The sequence below is a fragment of the Pristiophorus japonicus genome, chromosome 3 (genome assembly GCF_044704955.1).
Source record: "Pristiophorus japonicus isolate sPriJap1 chromosome 3, sPriJap1.hap1, whole genome shotgun sequence".
NCBI classification, from domain to species: Eukaryota; Metazoa; Chordata; class Chondrichthyes; family Pristiophoridae; genus Pristiophorus; species Pristiophorus japonicus.
Window position 1 is genome coordinate 124999516 of NC_091979.1, and position 18804 is coordinate 125018319.

Below are 18804 nucleotides of genomic sequence, written 5' to 3' on the forward strand. Positions count from 1 at the left end.
CCTTAACGAGGCGTTACAGGACGTTTTCGTTATGGGGATTGGCCACGAGAGCCTCCTTCACAAGCTGCTAGCCATGGAACCCACAGTCACTCTGACAAAGGCCATCACCATCAGCCGGGCATATATGACCTCGACTTGCAGCACCAAGCAAATAATCCACAGTCTCGAACCCGGCAGGCACTGTCCACAGGATAGCGCCCACCACGGACAAAACTGCAGAACGTGGCTCTGCCCGGGGCAGAGAGCACGGACCTCGGGTCCTGGAACTGAGAGTCCGCTGAGGGGGGCCAATCAAGCAGCATCCCGCTGGCGCTGTGGAGGAAGTCATGGGGCTCACCGGTGCAGGTTTGCGGAGTACATGTGCAATACCTGCCACACGAAAGGCCACCTTCAGCGTATGTGTAAAAGAAATCGGACTCACCATGTGGCTGAGGAGATGGGGGATGATCCACTGTTCAGCGAGGAGCAGGCAGAAGATGAGGTGCTTGGACTGTACACATGCAGCGATGATTCGCCACCAGTGATAAGGGAAGTAAAAATCAACGGAGTCCCTGAGAGTATGGAAGTGGACACGGGCTCGGGTCCGTCGTTGTTGAGTCGGAGAACTTTTGATAAACTGTGGATTAACCCAGCTGCACCGCCCAAGCTGGTCCCGGTCACGGCGAAGCTGCGTACCTACACCAGGGAACTAATACCTGTTCTTGGCAGAGCGATGGTGCAGGTATCCCACGGGGACGAGACGCATGGTTTACCTCTCTGGGTCGTTGCAGGCGATGGGCCGACACTCCTCGGCCGGAGTTGGATGGGGATGGTCCGTGGGAGCTGGGAAGACTTCACCACTCCACAGGCTGCTGCTCCCCGGGGTGCTGCCGTGCCCCGGGTTCCCAGAGAGCAGCGCCGACCGAGCTGGAGCTGCAAACTCAATCCACCCACAGGCAAGCCCCAGGCCCAGACCTCACACAGAGATCCTGCAGCCTCAGCCCCCACAGGCAAGCAGCCCTGCAGAGAGGGGCCTAGTGGGGGGGTGGGTGAGCCGGCGGGGTGCTGCGGGCGGGGTACGAGGGATCCAGGATGGCCGGCGGATCGGAGGGGCCCACGCAGAGGGAGAGTCGGGCGGCGGCAGCAGTTGGAGGTCGGCGGCCATAGGGGAGGCGGCTACGGAGGCCGCCAGAGAAGTGACGACGACGGCCGCAGGAGAGGCAACAAGTCAGGTGGCAACGGAGGGGAGCGGAGGCTGCAACGGCGGAGGGCATCTGGAGCGGCGGAGAGCAAGATGGCGGCGGCCTCGTGTCCAGAGCAGCAGAGCATCAAAGATGGCGGCACCCAAGGAGAAGCCTCGTGGAACCCTCCTGCATCAAAGATGGCGCCTTAAAAAGGAAATGCACCCGGAAGTCTTAAAAGGGCCTTACCAAGAGGTGGTCCCCACAAAGGACTTCTGTAAGGCAGAGCGAGTCTAAAATGAGCTATGTTAATGTGAGATGGCGAATTTATAATAAGAATTAATTTTTTAATGCTGAATGGCCACTGTATTTGTGTAAAATAATGGATATGAAGTACAATTAATGATTTGGGCTAACAAGGAAATCAGGGATCCGTTACCAGTCAATAACTAGTTAATGTACCAGAAAATATGTACCATACTAACGCACTGTCTATGCCTACCTGCCTTCCGTTGGACAAGTGTGATATTATGTATTGATGTATGTATCGTCGTCCTGCGTCCTGGTGGGGGAAAAGGTGATGTTATGTAATGATGTGTGTATCGTCCTGGTACCTTAAATGTAATGTAAGCACTATGCCACACCACAGAGGGCGCTGTGGTGGGAAACTTGGAAGTACCTAGAACAGGCACTATGTAAGGCTGACCACCACACCTGAGGGGCACTCTGGAGCTGAACAATAAAGGACGAAGGTCACAGCAGTTAGATTAACACCAGACCGTGTGGAGTCAGTGATTTGTGTGCTACATACACCGCACACTATTTCTCGAGCCACTTCATTAAGTACTCTGGGATGCAGAATATCAGGCCCTGGAGATTTATCGGCCTTCAATCCCATCAATTTTCCTATCACAATTTCCTGACTAATAAGGATTTCCTTCAGTTCCTCCTTCTCGCTAGACCCTCGGTCTCCTAGTATTTCCGGAAGGTTATGTGTGTCTTCCTTGGTGAAGATGGAACCAAAGTATTTGTTCAATTGTTTCTTTGTCCCCTATTATAAATTCACACGATTCTGACTGCAAAGGACCTATGTTTGTCTTCACTAATCTTTTTCTCTTCACATATCTATAGAAGCTTTTGCAGTCAGTTTTCATATTTCCAGCAAGCTTCCTCTTATTTTACCCCTCCTAATTAAACCCTTTGTCCTCCTCTACTGAATACCAAATTTCTCCCAGTCCTCAGGTATGCTGCTTTTTTCTGGCCAATTTATATGCCTCTTCCTTGGATTTCACACTATCCCTAATTTCCCTTGTTAGCCATAGTTGAGCCACCCTCCCCATTTTATTTTTACTTCAGACAGGGATGTACAATTGTTGAAGTTCACCCATGTGATCTTTCAATGTCTGCCATTGCTTATCCACTGTCAACTCTTTAAGTATCATTCACCAGTCTATTCCAGTCAATTCACATCTCATACCATCAAAGTTACCTTTCCTTAAGTTCAGGATCCTGGTCTCTGAATTAACTGTGTCACTCTCCATCTTAATAAAGAATTCTACCATGTTATGATCACTCTTGCCCAAGGAGCCTCGCACAACAAGATTGTTAATTAGTCCTTTCTTATTACACATCACCAAGTCTTGGATGGCCAGACCTCTAGTTGGTTCCTCGCCATATTGGTCTAGAAAACCATCCCTAATACACTCCAGGAAATCCTCCTCCACCGTATTGCTACCAGTTTGGTTTGCCCAATCTGTATGTAGATTATTAAAGTCGCCCATGATAACTACTGTACCTTTATTGCACGCATCCCTAATTTCTTGTTTGATGCTGTCCCCAACCTCACGACTACTGTTTGGTGGTCTGTACACAACTCCCACCAGCGTTATCTGCCTTTGGTATTCTACAGTTCTACCCATACAGATTCCACATCATCCAAGCTAATTTCCTTCCTTACTATTGCATTAATTTCCTCTTTAACCAGCAACGCTACCCCACCTTCTTTTCCTTTCTGTCTATCCTTCCTGAATGTTGAATACTTTTGGATGTTGAGTTCCCGGCCTTGGTCACTCTGGAGCTATGTCTCCGCAATCCCAATTATATCATATTCGTTAATAGCTGCCTGCGCAGTTAATTCAACCACCTTGTTACGAATACTCCTTGCATTGAGGCACAAAGCCTTAAGGCTTGTCTTTTTAAGGCACTTTGTCCTTTTAGAATTTTGCTGTTGTGGCCCTTTTTGATTTTTGCCTTGGGTTTCTCTGCCCTCCACTTTTACTTTTCTTCTTTCTATCTTTTGCTTCTGCTCCCATTTTACTTTCCTCTGTCTCCCTGCATAGGTTCCCATCCCCCTGCCATATTAGTTTAACCCCTCCCTAACAGCACTAGCAAACACTCTCCCTAGGACATTGGTTCTGGTCCTGCCCAGGTGCAGACTGTCCGGTTTGTACTGGTCCCACCTCCCCCAGAACCGGTTCCAATGTCCCAGGAATTTGAATCCCTTCCTCCTGTACCACTCCTCAAGCCACGCATTCATCTTAGCTATCCTGCTATTTCTACTCTGACTACTACATCCTGAGATTACTACCTTTGAGGTCCTGCTTTTTAATTGAACTCCTAGCTCCCTAAATTCAGCTTGTAGGACCTCATCCCATTTTTTACCTATATCGTTGGTACCTGTATGCACCACGACAACTGGCTGTTCAACCTCCCCCTCCAAAATGTCCTGCAGCCGCTCCATGTACTTAGACAGAAGATAGAGAGGAGGAGCTCACAGACGGGAGAGGGAGAGATTGAGAGAGGGAGAAACTCACAGATGGGAGAGGATGAGAGAGAACGAAGCTCAAAGCAAAAGTAAGAGGAGAACTGCTCACGTGTGTCAACTGTCTGTATCATCGGATTGGTATCAGCTACTTGTCATGGTCATGTGTTTTTGCTGTATAACTGATGTTATATTCCCTCTAAACTCTGATTAAACACAATATACCCACCATATTGGTTTGCACTCGAACCTGATTATTTAAAGTGACCAGAGATAGCCGTAAAGAGATCGGGCTGAATTTTCAGCTTTTTCTATTTCAGGGTGCTACTTGCAGCGGTGCGCAAAAGTTTGCGCCAGGAAATAGTTTGTACCCTCATCAGGAATTTTTGTCAAAAAAGTTATCTGGAGAAATGCTGGCGTTAAATCAGGTGTTGCACAACTGATTTTGTGCGTTCGAGCCGGAACTTTCTGCATTGAAGGTGGCGGCCATTTTGCGCATGTGCATTGACATTTACAACAAAAATTCTTCTTGGTTTCTTTTCCGATCGTAAACAGTAGAAGTCATTAAACACATCCCAATAATTGATAATGAAGGGGCTATTGGGAGGCAGAAACATAAAACAATCACTATCACTAGTGAAAAATTATGAGGCAAACTTATGGGACTAAAGGTGGATAAGTCCCTTGGACCTGATGGCCTGCATCCTAGGGTCTTAAAAGAAGTGGCTGCAGAGATAATGGATGCATTGGTTGTAATCTACCAAAATTCCCTGGATTCTGGAGAGGTCCCAGCGGACTGCAAAATCGCAAATATAACGCCTCTATTTAAGAAAGGAGGGAGACAGAAAACAGGTAACTATAGACCAGTTAGCCTAACATCTGTCATTGGGGAAATGCTGGAGTCCATTATTAAGGAAGTCGTAGCAGGACATTTAGAAAATCATAACACAGTCAAGCAGAGTCAGTATGGTTTTATGAAAGGGAAATCACGTTTGACACATTTGCTCGAGTTCTTTGAGGATGTAATGAGCAGGGTGGATAAAGGGGAACCAGTAGATGTTGTGTATTTGGATTTCCAGAAGACATTCAATAAGGTGCCACATAAAAGGTGCACAAAATAACGAGCTCATGGGGTTGGTGGTAATATATTAGCGTGGATAGAGGACTGGCTAAATAACAGAAAACAGAGAGACAGGATAAATGGGTAATTTTCAGATTAGCAAACTGTAACTAGTGGGGTGCCACAACGAATCAATTCTGGGGCCTCAACTATTTACAATCTATATTAATAACGAATGGAGGGACTTAGTGTAATGTTGCCAAATTTTCTGATGGAATAAAGATAGGTGGGAAAGCAAGTTGTGAGGAACATGCAAAGAATCTGCAAAGAGATATAGATCGGCTTAGTGAGTACGCAAAAATTTTGTAGATGGAGTATAATGGGGAAAAATGTGAGGTTATACATTTTGGTCGGAAATTTTTTTTTCAATTATTTAAATAGGGAGAGATTACAAAATGCTGTGGTGCAGAGGGATCTGGGGGTCCTTGTACGTGAAACACAAAAAGTTAGCATGCAGGTCGAGCAAGTAATTAGGAAGGCAAATGGAATGCACAAGAGGAGATAAGACAGAAACTGGAGAAAGACGTAGGTTTGGGGCTAGGGCATCGGGAGGTTTGCCTTGGTGAGCAAAAGGAAATGTGGGGAAGCTGAGAAACAGCTGAACTGAAGGTTTCAGTCTCCGTGATAAAGTCGTCCATGAATTCCATGCATATTGTTGAAGATGAGGGTGGAGGGGTTAGGGAGAAGGGTTTAAAGAGATAGGTGGTAGCGGAGAAGAGAAGTTGAGAGTTATCTTTGCTCTCCAAGATGATCCTAGAGTACAGTATGATTTTGGCAGAGGAGAGTGAAGCTTGATATTGCTTGATATGGTCCAGCTAGATCCGGTGATGTTTGGCTAAACCAGTTATGTTCCAGATATGCTCAGGTCTGCGTCCCTTGGACTTGAGCGAGCAGTGTGAGTGTACAGCGGTTCAAGGAGGAGGCTCAACACCACCCTCTTATGGGCAACAAGTGCTGTTCTTTCCAGCAATGCATACATCCAAAGAATGAATTTTAAAAACTATTTAAAAGGTGGGGGGCATACCAAGGTGACTGACCAAGATGGGATAGAGTGAAAGTTCTGTTGGGGACAAGGGCATCACAGATGAACACAAGTGGTTAAGCAGATTGACAACTGCAGAAGTACTGTGATGAATGAATGGCTAAAGGCTAGGTCATGCAGTGTTCAAACATATTATCCTGAGTCTCATCTAATCCAATGACTGTTGCAGTGCTGTTGTCAGTTAACTGTATTTCAGCCTGAGCTTGTCCTTCAAGCTCCTTACCATCCCTTGTCCATGACATCATTGCAAAAGGATGACATACAAAATCTGCATTAACCTCAATACTGAATGGCCTGACACTGATACAAATCCAGTGTAAAATGCAAGTAAAGTGCTGGTGGAGGGGTAGGGGGTGGGAAGAAACTTGTTGCTGCATGATATAAAAGTCTGCAGCGACGAAAAGTAGAACAGTTTTTTGGAGCGCCAGTGGGTGTGACGGTTTCTCCTCCAGCGCCTATCAGAATATGCAACTGGAATTCATTCCTTGCCAGAGAATTTTTCTGTTTTTCCAAGACTATTTTAGAAGGATGGCTTGTCCTTTTAGCACTAACAGAGAAGCCCAAGGACATTCTAGCAACAGGAGACCAAAACGGTGAGTGCAGAGCTTCAGTGATACAAACCCCCAGACCTTCATGGATGAGATGCATATGAGGAGACCCCACCGACTGGGTTCGCTGGAAAGAAAGTCAATAAAAGAATTGTCAGAACTATGTGCAGAGAAGTGGCATCTCTCTCATCTCCAGAACATCTAATCAGTGCAGGAAAAAAATCAAACTGCCACAATGATCACCTTAATTGCTTAAATGAAATGACGTCATTGTGCCTCAGTGTACCACAGTTGAATGCTCTCTAAATCGTCCACCAGTAACCTGTGTTTGGAACTCTCTTCACTTGCATACAGTCCTTTAATACTCCATTCTTTACTGTGACAGGGTCCTTCTAGCACTTGTACTGTCAATTACATCAGCTACTCTCTGCCAACTTGAAGAAATACTTCAGCTGCTTGTCTTTACCTTATACTATGAATCTCGTTCCAGATAAAATTAGTTCATAATGTGGCAGGTCACTGGTGTTGATATCCTGGATAATAAGACTTGATGCCACTTGAAGAGCAGGATATGGAACTCTTGGGGAGGCACAGAATCCCAATTGTAGGAGATGGCAAGGTTGATGCTAGCTTGTGATGCAGGTGGTGGTGGTGGGAGAAGAGAAGACATTGTTGAGGAGGACAAGGAGGAAGAAAAGGAAGTTGTGAGCTGCGATAATTATCCGGCCCTATCTGCCTCGATCATCACTCCATATTGATTTCACCCTCGGGGACACTCACCTCCGTCCCACGCATCGCCTCAGAGATTTTCACCAAGAAGAATCTAGATAGTAGCGATGACGATCTTGCGATGGGTGATCCACAGAGCACAGAGAGCTGGAGGAGTGGGGAGTGGATGAGGACTTGGTCGATCCCCAGTGGAGGCTGTGGAGATGGCTTCTCGTGGTTGAGGCGGCAGCAGACTCCGATCTTAAGGGGCCTGCTATGAAAGAAAAGATATTCAATGAACACCGCATCTATCTACAGGTGTCGAGATCCTTCCCCGAGGATGTGCAGCAGGTAATAGGGGTCTCGATGAAGTCCACTGCCCTCAATGTGCTAAATGTTTCCCTTGTTGCAGACATCAGTGGAGTATATGGTAAATTTAATGGCCCAGTATAGCTCAGTGCCTCCTCTTCAGAAGTAGGACCTGCTGAAAAGGCTAGAGAGAGCCTTACATTCCAGCCTCCAGACACTTGAGGCCAATTTTCAGCAGCCACTATCTCAGGGGAACATTAGATTTGCCATGCCACGGATCAGTGGCCACACTAACACTGGGCCCAGTAACAAGGGCATGACTGGAGCTGACCGATATGAGGATAACAGCTGAGGCCAATCTCCATTCGAATCCCTCAAAGAACACAGAGGAGGCAGGGACAGGTATCCAGGCAGTCACACAGGAGATGTGGTCCAGAATAAGTCTTTTCTGGGACACAACTGTCATGAGATGAGGGTCACCTCAGTCCCAAGAGGGTATTATTTCAAACAACAGCCAAGCACCTCGAGCAACTCTGTCCTCAGGTGGTGTTTACTAGGATGAGTCATAGGAAAACATGTCTAAAATATATATAGCGCCTTTCACAACCTCAGGATATCCCAAAATACTTTACAGCCAATGAAGACCTTTTGGAGTGTAGTTATAACTGTTGTAATGTAGTTAACACAGTAACCAATTGGCACACAGCAAGATACCACAAACTGCAATGTGATAATGACCAGATAAATATTGGCGAGGACAGTGGGGAGAACTCCCCTGCTCTTCTTTGAAATAGTACCACAGGATTTTTTATGTTCACCCGAGAGGGAAGGCAGGGCTTTGGTTTAATGCCTTATCTTAAAGACAGCACCTCCCACAGTGCAACGTACCCTCAGTGTGGAATGTAAATATGGGATTAGTTTTAGATTGCCCTCGCGAAGAATTGGTACAGACAGAATGGGCTGAATGACTTTCTTCTGTGCTGTAAACTTCTTTGTTTCTATATCTTCAGAATGGTCTTCATTTTTGAATATAGTTTATCCTCACTTAACAACCGAGTCATCTAATGGCGGATTTTCTACAATATCTATGCTTTCTCTAAAATGTACCAGATTACATCTGTTCCTATAGTAAACATGACCTAAAACACTCCTTGGTTGAACACACATTGGAATACAGGTTGAGTCTCCGAATTCCAGAATTCCGAAATTCGGAATCCAAGTCGTCCGGAATCCGGAAAATGTTACGGAATCCGGACATTTTTTTTTAAACCCAATTAACCGCTGAAAAATAATTAAAAAATAAAAACTTTAACTTACCTTTTTTGCTGGTCTTCAATGCAGGTTTTTCCCGGCCACCGACCCTCCACCGCCCCGCCCCGCCATCTACCTACCTCGGCCTCGGTGTTTCTGGATTTGGGACGTCGGAAAGATATTTCGAAATCCGGAAATACCCGAACCTCAGCTTGGACGTTTCCGGATTTGGGACGTCGGAAAGACATTACGAAATCTGGAACAGCCTCGGTCCCAAGGTTTCCAGATTTCGGACGCTCCACCTGTACTTCCATAAAGTAAGATAGACCAGGACTACTTGCTGTATAACATACCTGATATTGTTGCCCTCAAAAGAAATATTAAAACATTACAATTTAAAGATCAGATAGAGAATGTAAACCATTCATTAACACACACCACATTTTAATTTAGAGTATTACATTACAAGGACAGGTTGCATAAACGTGGCTGTCGTCCCTTGAGTGTTGGAAATTGATGGGTCAGCTGACTGAGGTGTTTGAAGTATTACAATTATTTGATAGGTTAGATACGGAGAAACTAGTTCCTCTGGTGGGGGAATCCAGAACAAGAGGACATAATCTTAAAATTAGAGCAAGACCATTTCGGAGCAAAATCAGGAAGCACCTTTTCCATACAATGGGTAGTGGAAATCGGGAACTCTCCCCCAAAAGGCTGTGTCTGCAATGACAATTGGAGCTTATGACTGAAATGGATAGAATTTTGTTAGGTGAGGGTATCAAGAGTTCTGGGACAAAGATAGGAAAATGGAGTTGAGGTGCAGATCAGTCATGATCTAATTTTATAGCACAGCAGACCCAAGGAGCTGAATGGCCTACTCCTGTTCCTAATGTTGCTATGTTCCAAGCAGCAACAGTCTGCCCAAGCATTACACTGGAGCTTTCTTGTGAACAAGAACATACAAAAGCTCAGATTTGACTTATCCATCTTTGATCCCAACTCCAAAGCTTTTCATACAAGTAATGAAATGCACTTTCACAAGTTTCTTCTTCAAAATCTAACACTGTGAAAATGCACACAATATATTCCTCATTTCAAAATCAGAATCTGGGAATTTTATAGCTTACATAACATGACTGTACAACAGTGGGATCTTCAATACACGATCCAAAATTATGCAAGAAATTGTTCCTACCCTCATTAAAAAGGCCAATTAAATTAAACTTTTAGATGTAGTATATTATTATTTATACCCCAGGTTGCTTTATTTTAAGTTTCAGTGGTTCATTAGCATGTACAACTTTTTTTTGAAATTTTCTGTGGCAGAAGCATTTGACCTTGCAGTAGGTTTGAAAGTTTTGTAAGACACATTTCTTTAGAAACCAGTGCATCTGTGTGTATTCTTTCTTCTATGACAATAAAAATAATTAAAACACAAAGGGCTGGATTTTTGCTGATTTTGCGACCATTTTAGTGGTTGGGGGAAGCGCTAAAACAATTTTTTAGCGCTAAAGGTGGGAAAAAAATTTTCAGTGCCGGGACAGAACTTTTGCCATTGTTTTTGCATGGCACTAAAACTCAGCGCCCGCCCGACGTTTTGAGCGTTTGGATTATGTCAATCATCGTGCAACACTGCGCTAGCACCCAGAGTGGAACTTTCGAGCATATCGCCTGATTTAGCCGTCCGCCCGGGAACCTGCCAGCAAAAAGCAGTCGGACCCAGTGCCACCTTGAAAACCAAGGATAGGTTGTTTTGTAAGGATATAAAATTGTTGAAGTTAATAAAAATGTAGAAGTTTACTACAGTGCTGATCATTTTTTCTCTAACTGAAAATCAGAGTATATCCTTGGCATTTGGAAGGAATAATGTAACTTTTTACCTTGCTTTAGTGATGAATGATATGTTGTTACATGTTCTGTTCTGAGCAAACTTTTTCTGGCATTTATTGGCATTACTAGGCTATTTTTATTCTCTTCAAAGCCAATAATGGTTCACCACTGTACTGGCTGAGATTAGCAAACTTCACGCAGGCAAGTGGGTTAAGCCTGAGACCTTCATGATCTACAGACCCGTTTGTAATGTTCCATGTTCCTCATCTAGTGAAAGTGAATGTCGGAGTACGGAAATGCACGGCCAGGTGCAGCCTCACCTCACTGATCATCCATACGTGTGCAATTTTTAGAATGTTCACTAATCTATGTCATTGTCTTGGGACATAAGCCAAGTATATGTTGGGCATTGCTGTCTTGACTAATTCAGTATTGAAAAGGATTCGGAGAAGGCGGCTGCATTTTTCACAGTGAAGTTAATAGTTAATAGTTTACAATTGTCACTTTATAGTTCGTTGTAAAGGGCATTTCAAAAGATGGGGGCTAAGTCAGCCATTATTCCTGGCTGCTATATTTGTACAATGTCGAGCTGCAAGGCTTATTGATAATCATTTTGAACGTAATCGAAGAGGTCACAGACGTATGGGGAGGAGGCCTTAACCCCAACGAATTTACAGGGAACAGTGCTCATACCTTCATCTCTCTGAGGCAGTCGAAGGCTGCACTTCCGAAAAGAACTGATTGAGATATGCCAGCTCATAAATGCAAACCTACAGCCCACCAGCGGGAATACGACTGCATTGCCCGTCGAGGTGAAGGTCACTGCACCATTTGCCTTCTATGCTTCCGGCTCCTTTCAGGCATCAGCGGGGGACATATGCTCCATCTCACAGCACACTATGCATTGCAGCATTCGCCAAGTGACCACTGCACTGTATGCACACAGGATGGACTTCATAAACTTCCCAATGAGCAAGGAGGCCCAGAATGAGAGGGCTGTAGGTTTTGGACGATTTGCTGGCTTCCCCAAGATTACGGGTGCAACTGACTGTATACACATCGCCCTATGAGCACCTTTACGCAATCCAGAGGTTTACCGAAACCGAAAGGGATTCCACTCCATGAACGTTCAGATCATCTGCGACCATATTCAGCGCCTCATGGTAGTCAATGCCCAATATTCAGGGAGCACCATGATGCTTTTGTCTTGCATGAGAGCACTGTCTCAGGCGTGTTGCAGTGTCAACCACAAGGCAAGGGCTGGATGCTGGGGGACAAAGGTTATGGCCTCGCCACCTGGCTCATGATCCCCCCTCAGGAACCCTCAGACAGAAGCCGAGCATCGCTATAATGAGAGCCATGCAGCCACATATAACATCGTCAAATGGACAATTGGAGTGCTCAAGCAGCGCTTCCGATGCCTGGACCACTCTGGAGGCTGCCTGCGATACTCCCCTCAGCAGGTCTCTGTGTTCATTGTGGTGTGCTGCATGCTACACAACTTAGCCATCATGAGGGGACAGGAATTGCCAATGGGGATTGCAGAACCACCTGAGGAGAGAGCGGGGGTGGAGGAGGAGGAGAAGGAGGAGGAAGAGGAGGAGCCTGGCGAGGAACCCATGCCACCACCATCACCACAAGCGCAGAGGAGGCATCGTGGAAATTTCTGTAAAAGCCTTACATCAGCAGCTGATAATTGAATGCTTTGTTTGAAGAGTGAAAGGCACACGTTTGACCGTTGCCTGGCCACTCTATCGCACCATGTTCAATATTCCCCCTCTTATTCTACAAATGAGACACTGCACACGAATGGTCAAGGTAAAGACCAGATTTTGTGAAAAATATAAACTTGTCCAGCTCTGTAAAGCAAACTTTAATAAACATTGCAAACTTTTAAAACTTTCATAAACATTGCAAACTTAAAAAAATATCATTAAGCAACAACAGGAACAAGAACAACACAACAATCCCTACCCCAATGTCTTTTAACACCGGGTGTTTCCCCACCTCCCCCCCCTTACCCTTACCCCTGGCCCCCTCCCTCGCCGGCTCCCTGTTCCCAAAGTGGCACCAGTTCATGCAAGGCGGCCAGAGTCCTGCTGCATTGGGGGGAGAAACCTTGGAGACACCATGTGGGGATGAACCGGAGAAGCTCAGGGTATGGAAGGCCTGGCTTCTGACTGGTGAGCCTCTTGCTCGGTGTCACCAGTCACAGGTGGTGTGGGTCTGGGCGTGACACTGGTGAATCCAGTGTCACTGATGGAGGCCAACAATCACGCATGCGCATTGATAGCTTCGCAGGTTTCCTGGCTTGCACAGATAAACAGTAGCCTGACCTCCGTGATGGTCGCAGTGAGTGTTGCAATGCTCGCGGGAATCCTACACAGGACCTGCAGGAGCTGCCGGGTGAGTTGGGCGCTCTCCCTGCTCAGTGACACCATGTCCGGTTGGACGTCTGCCTGTCTGTCAGCAGACCGATTTTGCCGACTCGCCCTCCGGAGACACGGCATACGGGATTCGACTCCAAATGTGCATTGCTGCACGCCATTAGTAGTCCTTGGAGCCTCTATGTCAAAGCACGGGAATGTTTGGTCATCCCCGGACAACATATTGCCCGGTGCCAAAAGATGTGTGGAGTGTTTCCCCCCACCAACCCTGCCCCCGTCCACAGTCGGCTCGTCGCCGGTCTCCTCCACCCCCACTCCCTCCCTCCCACCCCCCCACATGATGTGAAGGGTTCATCAGAGGCATGAGGCGCATGTGACTCTTCATCTGCAAGTAGAAAGTAACACACCAGTGGTTAGCAGCAGGGGAGGGGACAGGGTGACATGAGGAAGGTCACATAATGCAGGCTCATTTGAAGGACTGCCGCTACTCCATTATATGTAGTCCAGAGACACTGTATGACATTGCCCCAACCCTAGTCTACTGACACTACATCACATTGCCCCAACCCAGCCCAGGGAGTGTGCAGGATTTAGCCTCAGTTTCCAGGCGTGGATCCCCATGGGCAGTTGGCCGATGGTCGGGGCCGATGAGAGCTTCCACTCGCTCCTCGAGGTCAGTTAGTGGGAGGGTTTGAGGCGGATCCCTGCCTATCCGCAGCTGCTTGCCACGATTGTGCGCCCTCTTTGTCGGTGAAGATGAAAATGGGAATGTTTACCAGAGGATCCATTGGCCCTTCTGGCACACACAGATAACCACCAAAGCACTTATACCATACGATGATAATGCAATACAGCCCTCTGTTTAATTGCCTTGGAAGTTGCACATGGTTAATCACGGGACATCGAAGTGTTGAAACATCTTATGAGATCTAAGAAAGTAATCTTAATAATGTGTAAAGATCATTCATGCCAAACGAAGCCTACCTATGTGTCATTCATTTTATGAGGCAACCCACACAGATCTGAGACCCAGTAACAGCATCAGAACAAATAATTTGTCAGATTAATCATTTCAGTAATGAAGGAGTGCATGAATGAAAATTGTACTCACTCGGACGATCCTTGTGAGATCGTTGAATTTTTTGCAGGTATTAATCTGCCGTCCTTCGGACATTTCTAGATGCAGATACCTCCTCTGCGATCTCTCCCCAGATCCTTCGAAATATTGCCGGGAGAGCTCTGCCTCCCCCCCCCGACCTCCTATGTTGCTGATTCATGTGGTCCCCACCGCATTTATGAGCAGCTCATTCGCCTCAGTAGTAAAGCGTCTGACCCTTTGCCTCTCCTCATCAACCTCTCTGCGATCCTGCATCTTTGAAATCTGAAGTAAAATGGCTAATTCAGCCTCCGGTGTACTGCGCGTGCACAACGTACTCCCTGGCTGCAATCACGTTTGCGATCGGACAGCTGATCACAAGCGCAGGAAGGAGAGAAAAAAAAATTTGCGCATGCGCAGAGGGGCCGAGTTTTTTTTCCGCCAGGGGAACTTTAGGCTCCACCACAAGAAACGTTTTGTGCAACGCTGGAGTTAGCGATAGCGCTAACACTGATTGCTGTTTGGCGAAAGTTGAGCGCTCCAGCACTAAAAAAAAAAATTCTGTGATTTGTGACCAAAACAGGCAACATCGCAAAAACCTGAAAATCCATAGCTTAGAGCTTCCCAGAGGGGAAGCATATGAGCTTTATGAAGAGTCTCACTTGGTGCTCTTTTGAAGCTTTTCTGAAACAAAAGGAAACATTAAATCTGAAAAGTAGTTGTTTTGTAACTGCTTAATTGTCTTAAAATATTAATATAATGATTCGAGGTCCTGTGGAGAACATTGCTGATCACTAAATAAATTTTCATTTGAACAAGTATGATTTTACATAGCGACTGAGAGGCTTATTCTCAAATCTTTCTCTAATGTTACAAAGATGCTTCACATTAGACATAAAATTGATTTTTATTAAATAACCTGATTATCCCATTGCAAAGTCAAATGAACTACTGTTTTGGGATCTCCCAGTTCAATTAATTTCAATGCAATACAAGTAAAAGGCTTTTACACATGAACCAGGTGGCATTAGAAAGCAGCCTGTAGGACACTGAAGCACATCAGCAATTGATTGTTAAAATTAAAATCCCACAATTATCTGTAGCAGTGATGGTTTTAATATAGTAAGGGTGCAGTACTCCTGTGGTATTCTTTTACAAGCAATACTTCCTCCAACTTGAGTTTTTTTCAAAAAAGGAGTGTTAATTTTAAAACGGAGGTGATCGCCATTACAGTATAGACAGATTAAGTTGGTTAATTTCAACAACACGTTATATTAAAATAAATTTTTACTTTTAAACAGTTTGGATGCATTTTTAAGTACTTATGTAAAGCTTAAATCATAGAATGATATAGCACAGATGGAGGCCATTCAGCCCATCGTGCCTGTGCTGGCTCTTTGAAAAAGCTAGCCAATTAGCCTCACAGTCTTGCTCTTTCCCCATAGTGCTGCAAATTTTTCCCCTTCAAGTATTTATCCAATTCCCTTTTGAAAGTTATTGAATCTGCTTCCACCATCCTTTCAGGCAGTGAATTCCAGATCATAACACTCGTTGCATTAAAAAAAATCCTCATGGCGCCTCTGGTTCTTTTGCCAATTACCTTAGATTGGTTACTGACCCTTCTGTCACTGGAACCAATTTCTCCTTGTTTCCTCTATCAAAACCCTTGATGATTTTGATCAATTCTATCCCAATATCCTCTTAAACTTCTCTGGTCTCAGGAGAAAAATTCCAGTTGCTCTAGTCTATCCACATTACTGAAGTCCTTCATCCCTGGTACCATTCTGTTAAATCTTCTCTGCACTCTCTCCAAGACCTTGGCATCCTTCCTGAAGTATACAGTACAGAATTGAACAAAATACTCCAGCCGGAGCCTAAACAGTGTTTTATGAAAGTTTAGCATAACTTCCTTCTATTTGCAACTTTATGCTTCTAGTTATAAATCCAAGGATCCCATATGCCTTTTTAACAGCCTTCTCTCAACTTATCCTGTCACCTTTCCAGACTTGTGTACAGACACCCCCAGGTCTCTCTGTTCCTGCACCCTCGTTAAAATTGTACCATTTAGTTTATATTGCCTCTCCTCATATTTCCGACCAAAATTAATCACTTCATACTTCTCTACATCTGCCACTTTTCTGCCCATTTCACCAGTCTATGTCCTCCTTGCATTTCCAAGTTTAGCTTTGAAACTGTGCCCTGTATAATCAAGTCCAGGCAATTAATATATATCAAAAAAGCTGTGGTCCCAACACAGCCCCCTGGTGTAAATTATGACACACTTCCCTCCAATCTGAAAAACAACCATTCACCATTACTCTTTGCTTTCTGTCCCTTCGCCAATTTTGTATCCACGGAGCCACTGCCCCTTTAATCCCATTGGCTTCAATTTTGCTGACAATTTTATTGTATGGTACTTTATTAAATGCCTTTAAATGTCATTACTTCAAGTTTCAAATTATTCCTTACTAAAATCCCCATTACAAAACTTTTAGTCAGCTACAAAAATTCAAGCTACTACCAACAATTAACCATGAATAGAGTTGATCCCTAACAATTGATACAGCAACATGTTTACGGATGACCTCAAATTGGGTGGAGGGATTCAAATAGGGTAAACCAAATGCAAGGTAATCCCAATAGATTGGACGAGTTGGCTAATGAGTAACAAATGGTATCTTTAATGTGCACAAACGCAACGCAAGAGAAATAAGGTGAGGGAGTATCAACTAAAAGGCTCAAGGCAACAGGACACAACACAAGAGGGAGATCTGGTGGAAAGGGGGCTGAAATCAACAGCACCGTGTATGGCAGCTGAAACACAGAAATATAGAAAGTAGATGCAGGAGTAAGCCATTCGGCCCTTCGAGCCTGCACCACCATTCAATATGATCATGGCTGATCATGCAACTTTAGTAACCCATTCCTGCTTTCTCTCCATAACCCCTTGATCCCTTTAGCCGTAAGGGCCACATCTAACTCCCTTTTGAATATATCTAACGAACTGGCCTCAACAACTTTCTGTGGTAGAGAATTCCACATGCTCACAACACAGTGAAGAAGTTTCTCCTCCTCTCGGTCCTAAATGGCTTACACCTTTATCCTTAGACTGTGACCCCTGGCTCTGGACTTCCCCAACATTGGGAACATTCTTCCTGCATCTAACCTGTCCAATCCGGTCAGAATTTTATATGTTTCTATGGGATTCGCTCTCATTCTCCCAAATTCTATTGAATAAGCCTAGTCGATCAAGTCTTTCTACATATGTCAGTCCTGTCCTCCCGGGAATCAGTCTGTTGAACCTTCGCTGCACTCCCTTAATAGCAAGAATGTCCTTCCTAAGATTAGGAGACCAAAACTGTACACAATATTCAAGGCGTGGCCTCACCAAGGCCCTGTACAACTGTAGTAAGACCTCCTTGCTCCTATACTCAAATCCTCTTATGAAGGCCAACATGCCATTTGCCTTCTTCACCACCTGTTGTACCCGTATGCCAACTTTCAATGACTGATGTACCATGACACTCCGGTCTCATTGCACCTCCCTTTTTACTAAACTGTCACCATTCAGATAATAATCTGCCTTCCTGTTTTTACCACCAAAGTGGATATCCTCACATTCATCTACATTATAGCGCATCTGCCATGCATTTGCCCACTCACCTCACCTGTCCAAATCACCCTGCAGCCTCCTCACAGCTCACACTGCCACCCAGCTTAGTGTCATCTCCAAACTTGGAGATATTACATTCAATCTCGTCTAAATCATTAATGTATATTGTAAATAGCTGGGGTTCCAGTAGTGAACTTTGCAGTACCCGACTAGTCACTGCCTGTCATTCTGAAAAGAACCCATTTATTCCTACTCTTTGCTTCCTGTCTGCTAACCAGTTCTCTATCCACATTAGTACATTACCCCCAATACCATAATCTCTTGTGTGGGGCCTTGTCAATAGCCTTTTGAAAGTCGAAATACACCACATCCACTGGCTCCACCTTGTCCACTCTACAAATTACATCCGCAAAAAATTCTAGAAAACTTGTCAAGCATGATTTCCCTTTCATAAATCCATGCTGACTTGGACCGATCCTGTCACTGCTTTCTAAATGCACTGCTATTACATCTTTAATAATTGATTCCAACATTTTGCCCACCATCGATGTCAGGCTATAATTCCCTCTTTTCTCTCTCCCTCCTTTTGTAAAAAGTGGGGTTACATATTAGCTACCCTCCAGTCAATAGGAACTGATCCAGGTTCAATAGAATTTTAGAAAATGACCACCAATGCATCTACTATTTCTAGGGCCACTTCCTTAAGTCCTCTGGGATGCAGACTATCAGGTTCTGGGGATTTGTCGGCCATCAATCCCATCAATTTTCCTAACACAATTTGCTGACTAATAAGGATTTCCTTTAGTTCCTCCTTCTCGCTAGACCCTTGGTTCCCTAGTATTTTTGGAAGTGTTGAGTCCTTAACTCTTAAACATAATCACACAAGGCATGTACTGCAGACACAGTTACTCTGTGACCTTCACCTTTATTACCTGGACCAAGGAGTCCTGGCCCTGCGAGGGACCTCCCCTTATATACC

General features: G+C 44.9%; 1 protein-coding gene across 3 annotated transcripts in view; it reads right to left on the reverse strand.

Annotated features, from left to right (window-relative positions):
* Positions 1-18804, reverse strand: part of znf385b (zinc finger protein 385B) — a 751134-nt gene that overhangs the window by 571846 nt on the left and 160484 nt on the right. The window contains exon 2 of one of the 3 annotated variants that reach the window (XM_070874802.1): positions 7412-7613. The exons of 1 other annotated variant lie outside the window; for it this stretch is intronic. The gene's annotated coding sequence lies outside the window, so the exon portion shown is untranslated. The remainder of the gene's footprint in view (positions 1-7411; positions 7614-18804) is intronic. One more of the 3 variants, XM_070874803.1, reaches the window with a different exon arrangement.